We start from the raw sequence: 20572 nt of genomic DNA on the forward strand, positions 1-20572 counted from the left end.
CAGAGTAAAAGGTTGGAAAACAATCTTCCGAGCAAATGGCCCCAAGAAACAAGCTGGAGTAGCAATTCTAGTACCAAATAAAATTGTTTTTCAACCAAAAGTAATCATGGCATGGGTGGGAGAGGAGATCCCATGAAGGCTGAACACTGAGAAGGGAGGAATTTAAGGTGGTGGAGGGGATAGGTGGGGCACACCCTTGTGGAGGCAGGAGGGGGGACTGGGATGGGGGTTCCTGGGTGGTGGGGGGAATGGGGTGAGGGGATAAAATCTGAAATGTATTTTAAAGAAATTTATACACACACACACACACACACACATAAAGAAAGAGGAGATGCTTTTTCTTTTCACAGTGGTGGGGACACTGTCTTTTATAATACAGTTAATATTAGAGAACCATATAAGCATTGGCACACTATAATTCTTTTATCTGTGATCTTGTTTAGATTTAAAATATGCCTTCCTTCAAGAGCTGAAATGACTGTCTAGCTAGTGACATTACAATAAGCAAACAATCATGAAGCATTTTTTACTTGACCCCATAACTAAGGTCTTAAGTCTCTAGAGTTTTATATCATTTTGACACTTCTTATATATTCTTATTTGATCTTGCACGTTGGTTAGCAAAGACAGACTCGGGATCACAACTGTAAAATCATTCCCAAGCATGCAGCACATGTGTCTCATCCCCCTTTGGTATAAAAGCCTGTGACATTCCTTTACTCTAACCACGGATACGTTGCTACCTTAGCTCAGGCTGAACCTTGCTGCTTATGGACTGAACTCCTGATAGGTCATTACAACAACATTCCCTCTCTTTACACCCAGCAAATATGACCTTGCCTAAATAAAGCAGACTCTCAAAGAGGGCTAAAACGAGAAAAAGGAGCAAAGGCAACAGAAACAAACAACAATAACAAAGAGAGACCAATGAGGCACAGCATTTATGAGGGTTTTAGAGATAAATAACAAGGAAAGATAAAAATGGTTCCAGATGGCTCATTTCCATGCTCAGTGTTAAAAATGAAAAGCAATAGTCAGGGAGAAGCTGTGTCACTGACCTCAGAGGTATTCAGATCTATAAATTGCTTGGCTGGACATGTTCCCCACAAGTAGTGACCATGGCTGTCTCCACCAAGTGGATACTGTAGGCAGCCTGCTAGGATGGTGGCTGTCTTTGGATATTGGGGATTAATTAGCTCAACTTTGTTTCTTTAAGATAACCCTGCAGAAACAGTTCTTTGCCCTGATTATTAGCACATAGAAAAAGGTTACATGTTTCCTGATCTACCAATTTGGAGAGACAAAATGATCTGGAGAAGACTTAAGACAAGGCTCCTTCCTGCCTCACTGCAGGACCCAGAAATTCTGAGATCCCTAGAAGGGAAAAACAAACTAGAGTCTTAGCCTGCTTCCCATTCTTTGTAGCACATCATTTCCTTTCTCTCTGAGGTTACACTGAGAACACTGAACATATCGATCACACCCACTCAGGCTAACTACTCTGCCACAGACAAAAACTTCAGTCATTTCAAACCAATCACACCAACAACACAGAGTCCTTTGAAATAATATACAAAAATTAATGTTAACAAGCACTGGAGAAAGGACTTGAGACTCAGTGCTTACTGCATTTCCAACGGATCCAAGTTCAGTTCCCAGCACCCACCCTGAGTGGCTCACAACCACCAGTAACTCCAGTTTCAGGGGAGTTAACACTACATTCTGGCACTCACACTCATATAGCAGGCACCTACACCAACACATGAATAACATTTTAAAAATATATTTTAAAAGTATACAAGTAATAAAAAAAATAGTCATGGTATTCATATCCCTAAACTGCAACAATTTCTCTAAGAAAAATTGCCAGACTTTGCCCAGAATCCAGCTCACTCCAATTGAGATCCAGTGTGAAGCATTTGCCCGTTTGGTCCAAATGCTTAGAAAGGAAAAGGAAGGATGTGACACTGGAATTGAAAAGAGGGAATAACTCTCTCAGGGGACATGGAAATGGTACAGTTTATGGGCCTTCAGTAAAGAGACGGTACCACACAGGTAAAAGAATTTCAAGACAAAGTAAAAGTCAAAGAAAAATGATCTCTCTATAGTTTCCTCAAAATATTGTACAGTGAAGCAAAATGAAGCACATTTGCAGTGGAAATTCTGAATGACTCTAGAGAAAAACACAATATTCAATATTTTGTCTATGAAAATAGTGAGGTTCAATGCTTTAAAAAGAAAGGTTTTGACACCGGTAGGTAATTTCCTATTTTCTAAATCTCCAATAATAACAAAAGGATTATGTTTCAATGTTTATATTTAAAATACAGAATGTACTTCTCTAAACAGGACTGATATCTTCTACCTACTAGAAAAGTGTTGGAAAAGAAATTAAAAAAGAGCCAAATATTTTATTGTAACAAAACCAGTTTTCAGAAAAATGAAGTTTGGGGAATTTTTGTTTGTTTTTAGATTTGTTTGGTGGTTTGTTTATTTTCTCTGGGAAACTGACGGTAGTGCACAGGATATTTTAATTGTAAACACTTTCTCATGTTCTGTCACGCTGGTGCACTGCTTACTATGCTTTCTGTTGAAGCCTTTGTCTGTGAATTCACACTCATTTTCAGGTTTGTTCTATTGAACAGATTAACTTGACACAGAAGCTCTATGCCCTGTCACTCATCAGAAAATCAAAGCTTTGCCAATCACTTGGTCATTTTAATCTGTGTTCGGGATCACAAAATAAATACTTGTTTGTGGTGGTGAACAAAGCAAAGCCACTTTTCTTCTGATTCCCATATTGCACTGTATTTGGTTTCCTCAAAATAATTATTTTCAGAAAGCTACATATAATCTTTCTCTAAGTTTATTCTGAAGCATATTAAACATAGATTAATAAAAACCCCTGCTGATTTCAAATACAGTCTTTAAAAATAAGATTAGTCATTAGGTAATAAATTTGAATATGTGGAACCCTGTTCCTGGGAAGTGTCAAAACCTGGTCATGCCTTTTTGGCATATCAGCTGCTGAGAGACTACTGGATACCTTTTGGGCTTTTCCATTACATGGAAAGCAAACAATAATATCTGGGCATATAGACATTTTCTTCTGCACAAATTAAGGGAACTGTGCAGTCAACAGACCAACTTGTGTAACCTCTTTCTTTCTTCTGCTGGACAGGGAGTGAATGTACAAGATGGAGGGGAGAGGATGTACCACAAGATGAAGAGAAGGGACAAGATTAAAACTTATGGTCCTTTTGGTGCTCCTGCAAAGTCTCATTTATGAGTGTTGGCAAAGGTGGGCCTACAGCAGCTATTGGCTTTGTTCACAGATACTATGGCAGTTCTTTTGCAATTGTGTAATCACTGTCCGTAGAGGCTGGCATCCTAGCAAGTCATCTCTGTTCCGATGCAAGTGTCTCTGAAACCTTAGCATTATATTGGGATATTTAAATGTGAAATCAGTTTCTCCTTAGCAGATACCTTTTATATTTTTGCTGTATAGCAAGGTCCTAAAATTAAGTTGTCTAAAATTTTGTAGCAGTTAAAGGATTTATAAGAATACTATAAGATAAATAGAATGGATTGGAATCAAGGACACAAGGAAAACTTTTTTCAGTCTATTGAATTAAATTGTGATGGATTTCTATGAAACATGAGGAATCACTATTGCCAGTGTCATTGACTACTGCACATATTTTAGATTTAATCTAGGTAATCTATAAGAGTTCTACATGCAAGACCCTAAGGTTATCTACACAGACTCATAGATATATTAGTTTCTCATATAACCATTCAATAAATACTTTATGAAAAGCAAATAAACATCAAATTTAAAACTCTTTCCCCTTTATACCTTCAGCACAGAGACAGAATGCTACAATTTAAAGAAACTGAGCCATGTCATTGGCATTCAGGCCTTGTAGTGATTGGATTGAGTGAAAATTTAAGAGTTGGCTTCTAACTCCTAAAGAAACCTCAGACATTCAGGTATCCATGTTCAAAATGGATTGTTTCAGTTTTTTTTTCAGAATTACTAAAAAGACGAGATATAATCATTGTGAATCTCTATGTCATCTGGTATGTATGACTTTGGTGAGGATGTTAAGGAGCTTTCTTTAAGAACTGATGCTCCTGAGAGCACAACACTTAATTTCCACCATTTTTCACATTCCAGCTTTTTTTTAGATAATCCTACTGTAGTTTTATTATGTTGCTGGACAAAATGTTCTGAATGAAAGGACACTATATTCAGAGGAATAAGAAAGTACACAATGAGAGGCAGGTGGATTTCTGAGTTCGAGGCCAGGCTGGTCTACAGAATGAGTTCCAGGACAGCCAGGACTACAAAGAGAAACCCTGTCTCGAAAAAGAAAGAAAGAAAGAAAGAAAGAAAGAAAGAAAGAAAGAAAGAAAGAAAGAAAGAAAGAAAGAAAGAAAGGAAGGAAGGAAGGAAGGAAGGAAGGAAGGAAGGAAGGAAGGAAGGAAAGAAAGGAAGAAAGGAAGAAAGGAAGAAAGGAAGAAAGGAAGAAAGAAAGACAATGCATGTCACAGTAAAGCAAAATTCCTATCAGTGGCATGTGTAGCACTTAAAAGCTCTGAGTCAAAGCTTCTTCTCCAGGAAATAAGCTGTTTTTCTCTTGTTCTATATGTGACTGAGAACATAGCAGAACTTGAATGTGATTGCATATTGATGCTAGTTATTACCATACTGAAAATCAGACTCATTGAACACAAACTACAATTGTGAATTCAGTTGAATATACCTTTTCTGTCTCCAGTGAGTCTAAGAAGAAAGAAAAGCTCTCTCAGTACTATACAATCAGTGACAAAAACATTCCCCCATCACTTAAAAGTTCTTAATAGAATGTTTCTTTCATAAATTTTGGTCAAATAAACAAGACTTGAGTGGCCACAAGAGAAAGAGATTCATTATCTGAGCACTTCTACTTCAAAAAATATTTTGATGTTTGATCTGGAAAAAAAAATATGCTATTACTGCCAGCACATCCTGGTGTTATTATAATGTGAGGTTGTATGAGCAGGGGGAAGCTGTTCCATATGTGTGTGACATATAAAGAATGTAGATAAAATGTACAAACTAAAAAATAAACATTTCAATTGCTCAGATCAGCCCCTCTGTTAAGAACCTTATTATCAGGACTACTGTGTGCTGTATCGACAAGAGATTTCAAAAAATACAAAGATTTTAATGTATGCAAAAAGTCACATTTTAAAAGTGCAATATGATGGCGACCTTCAGCCAGTCATTGGCTGGTCTTTAAATGTCTGTAACATACCACCAGTCTTCTGCAAGTGTGAGTCAGAGCAGAGCTACGGGTCCTGCAATCTCAGAGTTCCACCCAAGAGTACAGAGAATTAGTTTAGAAACTACAGAAAGCTATTTATAAAACAGAAACTTATATGGTTTTGTTATCAATATTCTATACAAGTAAAAAGCAAATAAAACCATCATCCAAAAAATGCTAATTTTCAAATCCTCTAGAGAGAATCTTCCATTTAGCAGGAAAAGTGAGGTCTGAAAGTCGCAGGACCCGTGTGACAAAGAGCTAAGGCACTCTTCTGGCTTAGTTGAGTTTGGTCACTGGTACTTGAAAGGTATTTCTCAAAATTTCTGAATTCTTACAGAGAGCATTCTCTGCCACATGGCATAAAATAGGACAACTGTGCACGAGACAAGTGGGTATAAGAGGAGGCATCAGAGAAACCTAGGCAAAGAAAGTTGACACTTTCTCAGAAGCTTCACCAAATATGGAAGATGACACCACTAATATCTCTCTGCAGGTGTGCCCAGGAGTCCCAAATTGACCAGGGAGTAGGTATGGTCACATTCAGCTGCACTCTAACCTCACAACAGAAAAGAGGAGTTTAACATAACTAGTCTGTGGGAAACCCCAATCCCACTCTTGTTCATTCAAATTTAACAAGCAGGTAGAAAAAGATACTGAAATAGACTTACTGTTTGCCATCCTCCAGGCAACACTCAAAAGCAAAGCAAAACATAAGTCACCTACAATATCAGAAGAAAGATATGTATTTAAAATATGACGATTATGAGACACATAAAAGGTGAAATTAAGATAGATTAAAAATTAGATAGATGTTTGCTTAAATAAAAGTTAACAGAAGCAGAGAGGCTGGGGCAAGGAGATGAGACAAAACAAAATTATAACTAAATTACAATGATGGTAACAAAGACAGAATTGATAATACAAAAATAAAATCCTGATGTGAATAATAGATTTAATAATAAAGAATGAATGTCTTTCAAAGTGCAGAAAAATAAACAGAGATTCAAAGCATAAATAAATAAATAAATAAATAAATAACAAAAAAAAAAACAGTGCTATGAGTTTTTATTCCAGATAACTCCAGAAGAGGAGTTGGAAAGATGAAACACAAAAATGTTTTCTGTTTTTGAAAAAACAGATATTTGGTTTGGGGGAAAACAAATCAAACTTTTAGCATTTTATAGAAAAGAATGAATTCTTGGTCGTTCTTGTGTGTCATGGGAAACTACAACTCAAATCAAGGATGAATAAGATTTAAAGTACTTCAAACATACTCTTAGAGTCTATGAATTATTCAAATGAGCTCATTTGAAGATAATATCACTCTATCAATAAGATTCCTTTGCTGTGTTTTACAAGGAACTGAGGCAGAGAGAGAGAGAGAGAGACAGGGATATATATAGAGAGAGACAGAGAGACAGGCAGAGAGAGAGAGACAGAGACAAGCAAATAGAATCTGAAGTCATCATTCATAAGTCACATAAATCAAATACAGAAGTAATGTTACATGGAAGTAGCGAGAAGCCAAAATCATTTTATCTCTTAATCTGCAACATACTGACTCTCTCCAATCAAGATAGTCTATCCAGTCAGTAAGTGTACCAAATCTTCAACATAGGATTTGCTCTTTGGGGGATTTTCAGGTTACCCCAGGTCTCTTTAGTCTTTAATGTACAAATTACAAAAACTTTCTGAGGAACTGGATACTTTCATTCTAATCATTTTTGCAGTCTTGAACACACACACACACATCTTATGCACACGTCAGTATCTCAGCCCCCACTTCTCTCCCCTCACAGTACTGTACTGCTCAAGGTCATCCTGGCCCATGCCCAGTGTGGGACACCTGCTCCACATCCTGCAGTGTGGAGTCACTGGGGTCACTGTTGAATGCCACTGACCTCAGCAGTATCACCTAACCTGATCACTAAGCTTCCAGCTCCCTCCCTGAGAAATACTAGCACAGGTATAACTTAAGCACAAGGATAAGAAGTGAAAGGACTGGAAAATAAAAGGATTCATATAAAGATACCTTCTCAGTCTTTTCATTTTTACAAACTTCTCAAGTTTTAAATATGAGAGAAAATATGAGGTACTTACCTGAGGTTAGCTTGTTTTGTATAACATGACAATCTCCAGTTCATCCATTTTCCTGCAAATGATGCAATTTCACTCATCTTAGTAGCTGAGTTATACTACTCTGTTGTACAATACATACACATATACATACATATGCCATATTTTCTTCATATTTTCTTTTTTCATTGATTATAGCAGCATAAGCCGATTCTACAACTTGGATACTGTAAATAGTGCTACCCAAGACTCTTGCTAAATACATAGAGATTAGGAAAGAGGTGGCCTTTCTGCTCACTCCTCCCAAAGAAGCTTTGGCTTACTTTGCATCATTGTATTAAGGAATATATATTGGATCTTTCCTCATAGTCAAAACAGGACAGGAAACCAGGTTCAGCCAATATTGATGGTGTTAACTCCATTGTTTTAAGATTGGCCCCACAAAACAAAACAAATAAAACAAATAGCAACAACAAAACAATCCAACCAGTTAAATGTGAGTTTAGATAAATAATTTTGAGTATGTCTGAAATCGGAAATCTAAGAAGAGTCTTTGTGTGCATTTTGGACAATCACAGAACATTTGGTGTTGATTTTCCTCCATCATGACCCTCTGACCCTCTCAAAACTTAAGAGAAATTCAGTGCAAGTGCTCCCACACAACACTATTCAGATCCAGCTTACACTGGCAGAGAAGAAGGTCCCCAGCTTACACTCGCTCTTTGGTTGGTGGATCAATCAATCTTTGGGAGCCCCCAATGGTCCAAGTTAATAGACTCTGTTGGTCTTCTTGTGGAAAGAATCTATTTTCACTAAAATAAAAAAAAAAGGAAATTGCATGGAGGCTTAAACCCCACAGTACTTCCCTGGAAGGAGCAGAGACTAGGGGAGCCTATGGCTAAGAACCAGTTCTCACAATCTTAGATTGGTAGACACCAGACAGCTCTGATACCTCTCTCCAGGGCTAGAATCAATCTTGAGAGCCTTGCTCCTGGATAAGGAAACCAGTCAAGGATGAGCAGGAAGGGGTGGGATCACTATGTACTATGGTCACTTCAAACTCAAAGACTTTTCAGAAGCAAAAGTCTCACTGGATTCCTAGAGCATCTCTGAGAATATTCACATTCCAGATGGAAGAAACTAAGGCATGTGTCTTAGCACAATGAATTTTAGAGCCAGAGTGAAGGAAAGGGAAGAAAACTGTCTTGATTAAATCTCACTAAAGCCCCAGCACTTCTGAATTAATCCAAGACTAATCACAATTTCTGCTGGAAAGAGCTGGCTGCCAGTTTTGCAATTAGTAGAATGAAGTCAAATGAAGGACGGCTTCTAGAGAATCACTATTAACAACATATTTATGTGTGTTATGAAGTGATTCTATCCTTGCCACAATTCCTATTTGTGGAAAAGGCTCAAGCATCACCAGATAGTAAGTTCTGTCAAAGAATGGGATATGCTACTGTGATGGTTTATATATTTTTAGCCCAGGGAGTAGCAATTTTAGAAGGTGTAGCCCTGATGGAGTAGGTGTGGCCTTGTTGGAGTAGGTGTATCACTGTGGGTATGGGCTTTAAGACCCTCACCCTAGTTGCCTGGAAACCAGTATTCTGCTAGCAGCCTTCAAATGAAGATGTAGAATTCTCAGTTCATCCTGTACCATGCCTGCCTGCTATGTTCCCACCTTGATAATATTGGACTGAACCTCTGAACTTGTAAGCCAGCCCCAATCAAATGTTTTTATTTATTAAGACTTACCTTGGTCATGGTATCTGTTCACAGCAGTAAAACCCTACCTAAGACAGCCACTTTTTACTGTTACATGTCAATGGAATAACTGTATGGTCACTACAGACTTGGCACTCAGTAATTACTGAACTGAATTGCTGAGAATACATTGCAAGGGAACTAAAAGCATGGCACAGTGGTAGACAGCTTGCTTAAAATGTGCAAGGTCCTGACTTCCATCTTCAACACAAAAAAGAAAAAACAGAGGGAGGGAGATAGGGAGGAGGAAGAAAAAGACAGGGGAGAAGAAAAGAGAGAGGAAAGGAAACAAAAAGCGCTAAGAACTCAGAATTTAACTATAATTCACCTCTAAAGACACTGACTACTATTTCACCATTATGTCATACTGCTTGCCGAGGCTGACTAAGGTCAGAAGTAATCCCAGAGCAACCTCCTACCCTGGCTTTCTCCCCACTCTTTTCTGGGTCAACCAAGCTTTCTAGAAGAAGCACTTGTAACAAAATATATAGGTAAATATGTTGGTTTGCATCATAGTAGAAACTATCAAGGCTAAGTACTATGTCTTAACATACTCTATGACAGCTCAACTCCCAAGTTATTGACTAAAATATTTCATTTCCAAACCTATTTATTGTGAATTAACAGAATGTAATTAAAAGAATGTCCTTAAATCTCTGGTTCATCCATCTGTCAGAAAGACAGAATATTATATTTGTCATCTGTCCAGCTTTCAGGTATGGCAAATATTCATGAGAAAAACTAAATCAATATTGGACTCAGCTCAGCCTATTTAGAAGAACTAAACAGTATAAAAAGCTCTTCAAATCAATTTTTCTTTATTGATTTTATTTTCTAAAATATTTCAGAAATACAAAAAACAAAATAACAAGCAAATTGTATGTTGCCCCAGTCTAATGTTAATATTAACCTGTCTTGTTCAATTTGATTTGATTTTAATAAAGTATTCTCTCCTCTTTTTTTAAGTATTATGAAGTTTTATAGACTCTATGTAAAAGCATATTAGTTTACTCTATTAACATGCACATCTTTGGATCTTTAACAATATTTGGGTCTTTAAATTTCATATATTTGTTATTATATATAAATATAATGAGCAATTTGTTTTCTGCACTGAACATTTTGGTTTAATTTACCATATTTAACTCATCCCTGTACTGGTATTCAGTTGAGTTGTTTCTTCTTTTTATGTATGTTTCTTTTTATATTTGTTTCTTCTTTTTATATATGGTACAACTAAAATATTTGTATACACATATGCAAGCGTCTCTCTAAAAAGTGTGACTACATTTTTACTTATTCCAGCCTGTAAAGGGAAGGCGAGCAGAGGCAGGAGAGCAGGGTTCAGACAGCCTGTGAGCATGATGAAGTAACAGACTTCTGGGATCATCTTCATAGAGGCAGCTCAACTTTATTTCAAGGGTAAGGGGAATATACAGTAAGAGGGAGGCAACTAGGGAATTGCATAACAAATGTTCATAGTATGCTTCATTTGCATTAGGCAGCATGGCCCTATCACCTGGGTGGGTGTACAGTACCTGATTATCATATGAGCAGGAGGGGAAGAGCATTTGCAGGGAACTGTGTCAAAGGGTGCATAGCAGATAAGCCAGGCATTAATGCTCAGGAACATCTTCCAAACACGGGTAAGTAGGGAGCAGTAAGCCCTGCTAAAGAAAAGGAGTCCTCCATTTTGCACCTAGCTCAGAATGCTATCCTGACATGGTGGCCTGCAGCCTTCAGCAACAGGGTCTCCCAAAAAATATTGCTATGTAATTTTGTATAGTTTTACAAAAGCCTTTGAGAACTTTTTTTGAGAATTTAATAAAATTTCTTAATTTGTTTGAGAAAATTTATTATTTGAACTATTTCCTGCCCAAAATATGCTGTGTGTTCTAGTTTGTTTCTGTGCTGTGATAAACACAATGATCAAAGCCACTTAGTAGAGGAAAGTGTTGGTTTGGCTTACATTTTCACTAATGAGGGAAAGTAGGCCCAGAACTTGAACAGAACAGACAAAAATTGCAGAAGAAACCAGTTTACTGGCTTAGTCTTTCAAGCTTGCTCCCTACCATCTGCTCAGCCAGTTCCGTATGCAGCCCAGAACCTCCTGCCTAGGAATGGTTCTTTTCATGGTACCACATTCACACAGCAGTTAGCAATCAGAAAAACACCCTACAGACATGCCTACAGGTCAATCTGGTAAAGGTAATACCACAATTATGACTCCATAAGTATAGCCACCAGCAGCCACAGTCAACCAGGTTCACCTGAAAGAGAAGCTGGAAATGGGAGAAGGGACAGGAGGGTGGGAAGAGATGAAGCCAGGACAAAGTTCTCTGATCGAGGCTCAAGGTTTATTGTTCGACTTTCAAATAAAAAGAAGAAAATCCCACCCCCACAAGAAGAGTCTCTTCAGCCCAGTAGTGTGGGTGAGGGGTATGCATCCTTAATCATAGGAGGTGTTTCAGGCAAGCTCAGCAGGCAGTCTTTTCATCTCAGCTCCTGTGGCAGACTGCAAGTCTCTAAGGCTGGTAATGTATCCTAGGTCCTATTGTTGTTTTGTCTATTGTGGAAAACAGCTCATTCTGGCCTGCTCAGAGCTGGCCCCTTAATTTTTTAAGATGGCAGTGCCAATATCTTGACAGGGCACAATATTTCATCCTCTCTAGGGTCTTGAGTAGCTGGGCAACCGTGCCTGGCTTAGGTTGGTGTTTATATTATTTTTATATTACCCATCTTTGAGGAAAACATACATAGCATATTGATGTATGTCTCTGTCTTAGGTTTATGGGAGCTCAAAACACTCTTACCCATCGTTGACTAACAGGCCATTGTTGGCACACTCTTTAGACCAAGACCACATTTAGACCAAAGGACCTGTGGGCATGCACTAGCCACAAGTTTTTACAGTGATGTGTAACTGCCAGGAGGAAATAGCTGAGCTTGCTGAAAGCGATCCTGTATGAGGGTAATCAACCTGCTTAAAATACAAGTTCAAAGGTTGAAAGCAACATGATTATCTAAGCAATGTAGAAAATAAGGTTGGAAGTAGAAGTATTCCAGTATCTAATCCAACTGCTAATTAGCAGGGATCAGACACAAGTCTGGCCACCAGGTGGGTGGCTTAATAAAAAATATTTACTCTGTAGTAAGAGTGAAGACTGTTAAATCAAGTTAAATCAGCTGGCTGACTTTGAGCCATCTTCATCATTAGAATCATAATTATTAGGCTCAAGATCTGTGTCCACTTGACAGACCAATCTTTCAGGTAGCCATTGGGCTCTGTTTTCTTTTTTTGAAAAAATATAGCCTGAGCCATGGCCCCAAATTAAAACAGGGTCGGGACTGTTCCAAGTATTAGTTAAGGGGTCTTTCCACATGACGCTGGCAAATGAGCTGGAAGTAACTGGATGTCAGTGGTGATCTGCTGCAGACAGACCTTTAGCATCAGTTTGCAGAAAGTTTAATACAAATAAGACAAAAGCAAGGTGTGCTTTTGGTGACCTTGGGGAGTATAGTTCCCCATTTCTAGTTTTAACAAGCCAATTTTTTAGAGTGTGATGTGCACATTCAACAATTCCTTGTCTCATTGGGTTATAAGGAATTCCAGTTTTATGTTTAATGCCAAATTCTTTACAAAATGATATAAAGTTGTTTCCAGTATAGGCTGGCCCATTGTCCGTTTTGATAACTTTAGGTTATCCCATAGCATTAAAGGCTTGTAAGCAATGATCAATTACATTTCTAGAAGCAAAAAAAAAGAATCCTGAGCAAGTGTCAATACAGACATGTATATATTTCAATTTTTCAAATTCTGCATAATGAGTTAAATCTATTTGCCAAATATGATTAGGCATAAGGCCTCTTGGATTAATGCCTAAATGGGGAGCTGGAGATAAAGTAAGACAGTTAGGACACTGTTTTACAATCATTCTAGCATGCTCCTTAGTGATCTTATGTCAAAGCCTTAAAGTACACTAAAGAGATGAAACTTATTATGATCTCATCTAGCCAAAGCAACAGGATCCAAAATTGAGGCTTTTCCTATTGAAGCTCTGTCAATACAATCATTGCCTGCAGCTAAAGGTCCAGGAAGGCCAGAATGAGCTCTTATATGGCCAATATAAAAGGGGTTTTTCCTGGTAAGAATGAGGTTTTCTAGTCACAAAAACAAAGATCCAGCTGGAGTATTGAACTGCAATACACCACAAGTTTCTAACAAGGGTACAGACTGAGCCACATATAGGATATCAGTAAAAAGATTAAAAGCATCACTTACAGACTAAAAAACATTTAGAACTGCTGTCAGTTCTGCTAGTTGAGCAGAGAGTCCAGGTGTCTCTATGACCACCTGTTGATTATTTAAGAGGTACCTTGCTCATCCTTTAGAGGACCCATCAGTAAAGATTAAAAGAGCATCATGTAGAGGCTGTAAAGAAGTCATGTTAGGAAATATAACCTCATGTACATTTAAAAACTGTATCAACTTATCTGGAGGATAATGATTGTCTATAATTCCATTAAATCCTATTTGAGCAAGCAACCAATCTGTACTATGTTGTTTTAACCAAGTATTTTGATCTGCATTAAAAAGCTAAATAATGACATTTGGCTCTTTGCCAAAATAAGTCAATGTCTGTTTTCTTTCAAGTATAATCATATGGGCTACCACCTCATAATATGGTAGGATGTTACATTTAGGGGATATCTTTGAATGTATCCACATGAGGGGAGCCTTTTGTCACAACAATTCTGTAGGAATATAAGTAGTATTAAAAATTAACAAATGTAAAGGTAAGGAATAATCTATGAAAGTAACAAATTATTTCTAAATGGCTTTTCTATTTGTTGTAAGGCCAATAATAACTTTCAGGTTTAAGGATCAAGGGGAAGTAGGATCAACACTCCCTTTGAGAATATCAAATAAAGGTTTCAATTCTCCTGTCATACGCTTTAAATAGGGACAAAGCCAATTGATATCACCTAACAACTTTTGGAAATCATTTAAAGTTTTTAAACTGTCCCTGTAGATAATTATCTTCTGGGAACAAGCAACTTGATCTGTAAGCCTAAAGCCTAAATAATTATAAGGCTCCTGAGTTTGTACCTTTTCAGGAGCTATTTGTAATCCTTTATCAGCTAATATGTGTTGTAAATCTCTACAGCATAAAAGCAAGTCCTGAGGATCTTTTCCTCTTAAAAGAATATCATCTGTGTAATGACAGATGTACATCATTGGCCATTGCCATCTTACAGGCTCAATGGCTTGTGCTACAAATTTTGACATAATGTAGGACTATTAGTCATGCCCTGAGGAAGAACTACCCATTGATATCTTTTCCTTGGCTCTTTAAAATTAACAGAAGGAACACTGAAAGAAAATCTTTTGCAATCCCAAGGATGCAAGGGAATAGTGAATAAACAATCTTTTAAATCTACTATTATTTTATAATACCTTTTAGGAATGGCTACTGGAGAGGGAAGCCCAGATTATAGAGCTCCCATAGGTTCCATGGTTTCATTAACCTTTCTTAAACCTTGTAACAATTGCCATTTTCCAGATTTTCTTTATAACAAATATTGGAGTGTTCCAAGGTGACTGAAATTCTACTATATGCCCTGCCTCTAATTGTTCCTGCACAAGCAATGAAGCAGCTTCTAGTTTTTCTTTAGACAAAGACCACCAATCAACCCACACTGGAACATTATTAAGCCATTGAATTTTATCAGCATGGGATGCAGGCAAGACAGTGGCCATTATGGAAAATACCCCAAACCTCTAGTGTCAGAATGAGGCTTAGGCACCTTAAACATTTTAATACCTTGCCCTTCTTTTCCTAGTCCTTGACCAGGCAAAAATCCTTGTCTTAGCATTTGTTTAGTCACTACTTCATTAGGGCTGCACATCATAAGACCCATCTGTGACAAAAGATCTCTTCCTCAGAGGGTGACAGGCAAATTCAGCATCACATAGGGCTGAATTTGTCCTGAATTGCCTTCTTCATCTCTCCAATTTAGAAGTTTAGAACTCTGTTTTGGGTTATTGGCATAACCAATTCCCTGAAGGTAAGTGAGATTATCAGACAAAGGCTAGGCTGAGGGCCACTCTTGTCCTCTAATAATTGTTACATCAGCTCTTGTGTTCATTAGTCCTTCAAAACTTTTTCCTTCAATTATTAACTTTATTAATTTATTAATAAATTTATTAATTTATTAATTTAATTAACTTTATTAATTTTATTAATTAAGATTAGGTCTCTTTTTAGTAATAGATTGAACCCAATACATATCAGAAGAACCAAAGCCATCCTGTTCTCTCTCATCCTTAGCAAATTTGGAAGGAAGCGAATACAAAGGAACAAAAACAAGTTGAGCAATTCTTTTGTCAGCAGGCACAGTTATAACGCCCTGGGAGGAAGCAGCCATGATCTTAATTTCTCTCTTATAATCACTATCTATAACACCTGGATAAATTTGCAATCTTTTTACAATAGTGCTGCTTCAGTCCAAAAGTAATACCATGTCCCTGAAGGCAAGGGCCCAAAAACTCCTGTGGGAAGCATCTGAACTCCCATTTCTGGTGTTAGTACCGTAGAAGTAGTGGAACTGAGGTCCAGTCCTGCACTTCCTGGGGTTGCTCTAATAAGTTCTGAAATAGATTTCCCTGGTTTGGCAACAGCTTCATGGTCCCATAAGCTGTTGGCTGTGGATTCTTGGGGACCTAGGGCTGGCCCCAAAATTCATTTCCTGACAAGTGACAGCCCTGATTATCTGTTTTAGATTTGCACTTCTTAGCCCAATGATAACCCTTCTTGCACCACAGACAAATTTCTGACATATGACCTGATTGTTTGCTCTTGCCCTTTCTCTTGGAACAGTCATTTTTTAAAATAACCTGAATCTCCACATTTAAAACATCTTTTATCTTTATGGTTCTGTGCAAGCATTGTGTGTATAGTAGTCCCTTGAAAAGCAGCAGCCATGGCCAGACCCTGATTGTAAGAGGGCCCAATTTCAGTGCAAAGATGAATGTATCCATGTAAATCTGTTGTTGCTTTGTAATGCCCAATAGCCATGCAGCAAGATGCATTAGCATTCTCATAAGCCAATTGTATAACAAAAGGAATTCCTGACTGAGGATCTCCAAAAATTCTACCAGCTGCCTTTAGCAGCCTGTCCACAAATTCCTAAAATAATTTATCAGGACCCTGTTTAATATTGGATAAATTTCTACTAAGATCCCCTTTAGTAGGTAATTGATTCCAAGCAGGGCAGGCAGCCATTGCAATTTGTGCATACACGCCTGCAGCAGCTCAACCTGATTAGCATTACCTTCATATTGACCCTCTCCTAAAAAGCATGTTAAGATCCCAATCTGCATTACCTGCCTGAGCATTCATCATGACGGTTTTCTTACTAGTATCATGCCTTTCTGCACTCTAAAGCAAGTAATCTCCTCTTGACAAAGTAGTCTTACATAAAGTTTTTTAATCTGGGGGCATTAAATTTGATTCTATCACAGTATCCAATAAAGCTTGTGTAAAGGGGGCCATAGGCCCGTCTTGTGACACCGCAATTTTCAATTTTTTATCACTTTGAACTCCAATGCCTGATATTGTCTAGTTCTTTTATTCTGATAGTCAATTACATCAACTACAGGAAAGGCTAACACATCAGATGTATCTTGCCCATCCCTACAGGCCTGATTCACAGCTCTTTCTAACAGCGATTGATGCATCTCAGAATCACTGCTCTTTTTTGCACCTGACTGACACTTTAACTTCTGAAGCTCATTAGTCAGTTTTTGCAGCTTAATTTCCATCTCTAATTTATATACCTTTATGTCCATCTGGGCCGATTCTGCTTCATCAAGGACCATAGGTGGAGCAGAAGGTGCATACGGGGGCCAATTCTCATGATACTTGGAAGCCCTTTCCTTTAAATTCACTCCTTCCTCTAGATCTGATTCATCATCAGAATCTCCAATTTCTTTTATCTGAGCTACAAGAGATGTACTAGGTCTACACTTCTCTGACTTAGAGGTAAGAGTGCCCCTTCTTGTAAAAGTGTTCTCTGATAGGCATTCTTGGAACTCCTCAAGCTGTGCCTGGGCAGTGGCTAACGCCTCTAAGGTCTCTTTATCTATTGTATTATCAATAGCATCTTTTACCAGTTCCCAAATGCAGAGGGTGTTAGAATCTGCCTTGGTGGTTCTTAAAACTTGTCCAACTGTTTCTCAGGTTTTCTTATGCAAAGTTCCTTCTTGTGGGAACCATGGGCAGTATGAATTTATTTCTGCCAAGAATTTTTTTAACATACTATTTGAAAACCCTGCTCCTCCTACATGGAGCAGCTCTTGTAGGCTGCGGGCAAATGCCCATTTGGGGTTATCCTGACCCATAATTTGTTGTCAGCTCCTAGGTAAAATCAGCGCCAGGCCAATACCTACTTTACCTAGACCTTATCCCTAATAAACACACTTCCTGCAAACACAGCCCTCAAAAAATAACCATAACTAGTGCTAGTATCAAAATTGTTTGCTACTTACCAAGTGCACGGGATACTCTCCTTCTTGTTCTGTTTCCCATAGAGCTCTAATGAAGACAACATTCCTCAGCTGATCTCTTGTACTCAGGCCCCATGTTAGGCACCATTCTGTAGCCACCAGCAGCCACAGTCAACCAGGTTCACCTGAAAGAGAGGCTGGGAATGGGAGAAGGGACAGGAGGGTGGGAAGAGATGAAGCCAGGACAAAGTTCTCTGATTGAGGCTCAAGGTTTATTGTTTGACTTTCAAATAAAAAAGGAGAAAACCCCACCTCCACAAGAAGAGTCTCTTCTTCACTTCAGCCCAGCAGCGTGGGTGAGGGGTTTGCATCCTTATTCATGTGCCAGAGGTGTTTCAGGCAAGCTCAGCAGGTAGTCTTTTCATCTCAGCTCCTGTGGCAGACTGCAGATCTCCAAGGCTGGCAATGCCTCCTAGATCCTATTGTTGTTTGGTCTATTGTGGTAAACAGCTCGTTCTGGCCTGTTCTGGGCTGAGGGAAGGGTACACATAAGATAACTCTGTTCTGTGTCAAGTTGCTGGCTGACTGAAGTAACTAGAATAGAGTATGCCTTTTCACCCCTTTTATGCCTTTAAATAAGTTTTATAACTTTATGCATGATGAAAGCTTTTTATGAGACTCTTGCCCTGGCTAGTTTTATGTCAAGTTGCCACAAGATACAGTCACTTGAGAAGAGGAAACTTCAATGGAGAAAATATATCTTCTGCCTTGGCCAATAGGAAACCCTGTGCTGCATTTTCTGGATTATTGCTGTGTGAGGGTCCATTTCACTGTGGATGATACTATGCTAGGGATGGTGGTCGTCGATGCTATAAGAAAGGAGACTGGGCAAATGTTGAGGAACAAGCCAGTAAACTGCTCTCCTGTATAGTTTTTGCATCAGCTCCTGCTTTAGTTTCATGCCTTGAGCTCCTGCCCCGACTTCCCTGGATCATAGAATTTAGACTATAAGATAAAATAAGCCCTTTCCTCAGAAATTGACTTGGATCATGGCAATAGAAAACCTAACTAAGATACTTCCCACTCCTAGTTTTCTGTCTCTCTCTCTCTCTCTCTCTCTCTCTCTCTCTCTGTCTCTTTCTCTCTCTCCCTCCTTCCCTCCCTCCCTCCCTCCATTCCTCCCTCCCCCTCTCTATATGTGTATATGTTCTCCACCCTTCTTCCTCTTTGCTTGCTGTTCTTTTCAATTACACCATTTTAAAATTATGACCTTTATACAAGACTGAGTTATGGATATAAGATCTACATAAGTCTTTGATATTGAATTTTGCCTGTTAATAGATATTTGATAACTTATTGTGGGTGTGAAAGACCCCTGTAAAGGGGACCCTCACCCAAGTCCGGACCTGCACGCCCCAAAGGACACACGAGAGACCTTCTTGATGTAATTGCAGAAGGCAACTTCTTCAAGAGCTTCTGATACAGGGAGAAAAGTCAAGAACTCTGACTGTACAACACAACCAATTCGTTTTATAAAGTAACCCACCTCCAGTAGTGCAGTGTTTACCAATGCAGGAAGGAAAAGGAGCACTGTCTGATATTTTCTCTCTTCCCTCAAGATTTGCTGTTTATGCTGCTGCCATTGTCATGAAAATCCTATCTTCTTCCCAAGCTAAGCCATTCACATCAGTTATGTTTCTCTAAAACACCACGGTAAAACAACATAAGGGCTTGATTTGGCTCACAGTTCCATTGGCTCATTATGGTGAAGAGTCATGGTGATATGATTGCATCTGCAGTTAGAACACAGAATAAAAACTACTCATGCTCTGCTGCAGTTCTGTTTTATTTCAATTAGGCCCCCAACCTATGGATACTACACACACTTAGGGTAGGTCTTCCCACCTAAATTAATGCAATCTAGAGAAATCCTCACAGACATGCCCAGAGTCTTTTCTCTTCAGTGATTCTAAGAACTGTTAAGCTCACAATCAATATTAATCATTACTCCATGGCACTGTGATATGCACCACTGAGACAAACAACCCTGGGGATGACATAATGGCCATGCGATGCCCTGGTGTAAAACAGATGTCTTCTACGGACTAGAAGGATAAATGGGGAAAATGCCTTTTTAAACAGCATCTCTTATATAACAAATGAAAAGTGATTCTTAAAATGTTATTTGGCTTGTGTTCATATATTTTTCTCTATGGTATATGGAAATCATCAACTGTGTTCCCTATAGAATTTTTGAAAGGTCATTCACAAATAAATGATTTGATATATCTTTTTTAAAGCTTAGTTATATATCATTTCAACCCTAGATTTTATGGTGTAATAAAATGATTGTTTCAAAGACAAGGAATCAGGTAAAGCTTTCATTATGCAAAAGGAATTGGTAAATCCAGAATAGAGCTTAAGTTTTCAAATAGTTTTTGATAGATTATTTCATGTATTTTGAGGTATTATTACTTGCTTCTTAATTTTTTCTAAATATAAGACTCAGTTTATTTTTATTTATGGGTAAATATGTACATGTGCATGTGTAAAAGTATACACATGTGTGCAAATGCCTGGAAATGCCAGAAGAGGGCAATGAATTTCCCAGAGTTACAGGTGACTGTAAGATGTCAAACATGTGTGCTGAGAACTAAGTTCAGGCCCACTGGTGGAGCAAGAAGTATCTTAACCCCTAAGCCATCTCTATGGCCCCCACTCCTTTTTTTTATTTTGATGTGATTTTATCTACTTGATCTTAATCTAACATGCCAGATACATTTGAACTCATGGGCTATAATTAACTTTGTAAGCATGACACATAAAATTTAATGACCATTATATTACTTAAAATAGTTTCTTCATTTATCAAAGATTTTGATATGGAAACACATCATTCTATAATATT

Source organism: Arvicanthis niloticus, chromosome 29 (assembly GCF_011762505.2).
Source record: "Arvicanthis niloticus isolate mArvNil1 chromosome 29, mArvNil1.pat.X, whole genome shotgun sequence".
NCBI classification, from domain to species: Eukaryota; Metazoa; Chordata; class Mammalia; order Rodentia; family Muridae; genus Arvicanthis; species Arvicanthis niloticus.